This window comes from Saccopteryx leptura, chromosome 5 (genome assembly GCF_036850995.1).
Source record: "Saccopteryx leptura isolate mSacLep1 chromosome 5, mSacLep1_pri_phased_curated, whole genome shotgun sequence".
Classification (NCBI taxonomy): Eukaryota; Metazoa; Chordata; class Mammalia; order Chiroptera; family Emballonuridae; genus Saccopteryx; species Saccopteryx leptura.
The window spans coordinates 87,701,583-87,704,519 of NC_089507.1; the positions used below are offsets into that span (position 1 = coordinate 87,701,583).

At 44.8% G+C, this 2,937-nt stretch overlaps 1 non-coding gene across 1 annotated transcript; it reads left to right on the forward strand.

The window, feature by feature from the left end:
• Positions 1–2,219: 2,219 nt before the first annotated feature.
• On the forward strand, positions 2,220–2,295 carry TRNAA-UGC (transfer RNA alanine (anticodon UGC)). The gene has a single exon. It is a non-coding gene; the product is annotated as a tRNA-Ala (tRNA).
• Positions 2,296–2,937: the final 642 nt, after the last annotated feature.

The following is a 2,937-nucleotide window of genomic DNA, read 5'->3' on the forward strand; positions in this document are numbered from 1 at the left end:
TAAAAATTTACATAATACCATGATCCTCCACCCCCCCTTACCCCCATTCTCAAGGTAATTTCAGGATAGTAAGGTAGATAGAAATCAGCCATCATACCATTGAAATAGGATGTGTAATTAAAATGCATGGTGCTAAACCAATTGCTTCAGTAGGGAATTAGCAAGAATTTGGTGCCTTTTGTATGGTCTATATAATCATGCTAGTACCACACATAAGAAGGGTAACAACAGGGCAGAGATCCTCAGGCATCTAGAGGCTGTGGGTAAAGGGTTTACGAAGGAGGAACTGAGGAAGGATCAGAAGAAGCCAGGTTAAAGTAGTTCTCCATGTGAGGAAATGATGATGAGTAGGCTCCTGAAGAGTCCATGTGCAAACCCAAAAGAAGTGCAATCATTCAGAAGCCTCACCGCACAGATACTGTCTATGACCAGTTGATGACTGCCAGGGGGAGAATGGTGGCTGACAGTGGTCTACAGCAGTATTCATTAAGGAAACAGAACTAGCACTCTCCCTTGTCAATTCCCTCCTGACTATTTCAACACAACACCAAATAGTGGGAGGAGTGAAGTAGCAGATAAGCTCCACCTCAACTACAATTACTAGTCAAACCAAGGCTGAAGAGAAGAGAGTGTTACATTGAATATGAGGTTGTAATTTTAAATGACTGGATTGATTGTTTTTTTATGATACCTGAAAGTGACCAGCCAGCCATGGGATTCTCCTAAGATATTACTGGATGAAAAAAAACAACAAAAACATTTGAAGGCCCTGGCCGGTTGGCTCAGAGGTAGAGCGTCGGCCTAGCGTGCGGAGGACCCGGGTTCGATTCCCGGCCAGGGCACATAGGAGAAGCGCCCATTTGCTTCTCCACCCTTCCGCCACGCTTTCCTCTCTGTCTCTCTCTTCCCCTCCTGCAGCCAAGGCTCCATTGGAGCAAAGATGGCCCGGGCGCTGGGGATGGCTCTGTGGCCTCTGCCTCAGGCGCTAGAGTGGCTCTGGTCGCAACATGGCGACGCCCAGGATGGGCAGAGCATCGCCCCCTGGTGGGAAGAGCATCGCCCCTGGTGGGCGTGCCGGGTGGATCCCGGTTGGGCGCATGCGGGAGTCTGTCTGACTGTCTCTCCCTGTTTCCAGCTTCAGAAAAAAAAAAAAAAAAAAAAAAACATTTGAAGGTGGTGGTCATTTGAGAAATAATAAAACTATATCTCCTATGTAACTGTGGTAAAGTTAGGACCATTCAAAACGATAGCTACATGTTATAAATATGATATCAGCACAAATGAGAATATAGAGAGAGCACTTAGAAGAGACAACTAGTATAATATTGACATATCAAAGAAGTCTCAGAAATGAAATATTATCATCTCTGTTAACCCCTCCAAGCCTCTTTTTATTTTTTGTAAAATTACTTGCCAAAGTTATAAAGTCATGTTTATTTTGGCCTTAACTGTAGGTTAGTGAATTTTAAAATAGCACAGCCCTTGCTTTACATAACGCATTGTCTAATCAATTAATATAGTTTTTAAATAAGTGAGTTCCACTTTGGACAGTGGTGACTTCATTCCTTTAACTTGCTGACTCACCTTAAAGCATTTTGTGGATGAAGAGGTTTGTTCTCAGGTATTAAAGAGAAACATGAGTGCCTAGTGGAAGCAACAGATTTCAAAAACCATGTTATTGGGGTTCCTTATACTGTATTAGGAAAGGAACAGGAAGGTAAGCAGAACAAAAGAACTCATGCAAGACATCCTGAGGGACACCAGACCAGCTCTCCGTGACTTCCTGCAGAGATGCTGCAGTTATATACATGTTAGCACAGAAGCTGGCACTGAAGACAGGACGGGGATGCCAATCCCAGCCTCATTGTTCATCACCAGGTGTGCCTGTGTGGCTCACACTCCACTCTCAACCATCTCTGCCCTTCCTACTGCCCATAGTGCTTCAAAGAGAGCGGTCCAGGGACCGAAAGAAAGAAATCACTTCCTTCCTTTCTTTCTTCATTTCTTTTCCTTGATTTTTTACCTCCAGCTCCTTTTGTCTTGTACCATGTGACTATGACTATAAGAAATAAAGTGCAAATCCTCTAAAACTAGAGTGACTAAAGAGAATAGATTCTCAAACCAAAAGCAGCCTTTTTTTTTTTTTTTTTTTTTCCAGGAAGCTTTTAACATGCCTTTCTCTGATGGTGCTTTTACTTTCCTATAATTAAGAGATTTCGGCCCTGGCCGGTTGGCTCAGCGGAAGAGCGTCGGCCTTGCATGCAGAAGTCCCGGGTTTGATTCCCGGCCAGGGCACATAGGAGAAGCGCCCATTTGCTTCTCCACCCCTACCCCCTCCTTCCTCACTGTCTCTCTCTTCCCCTCCCGCAGCCAAGGCTCCACTGGAGCAAGGGTGGCCCCGGGCGCTGGGGATGGCTCCTTGGCCTCTGCCCTAGGCGCTAGAGTGGCTCTGGTCGCGGCAGAGCGACGCCCGGGAGGGGCAGAGCGTCGCCCCTGGTGGGCGTGCAGGGTGGATCCCGGTCGGGTGCATGCCGGAGTCTGTCTGACTGTCTCTCCCCGTTTCCAGCTTCGGAAAAATACAGGAAAAAAAAAAAAAAGAGATTTCAAAACCTGGAACACATGAATGATGCTTGCTCACATATGCTCAGGTACAGTCATATATACGCAGTGCTCATAGTGACTCACATGCTATTCTGCGCAACTGACCTTTGCAGTTTAGAGTTAAGCATTTTCATCTCTACTTCTTTTACAGCCTGGGCCAAGTTGAACACTGAATGTTCCAAAGTGTTTTATGCTACAGTTATTTAAACTTAAAAAAGTGATCTTTTAAATGGGAATGGTAAAATTGTCTGATTTCACTTGCTGAAATTTATTTTACCTATAAAGTGCTGTTATGTTTTTGAGCATCTCCTAGAAATTTACTTTAATTTAGGAAAC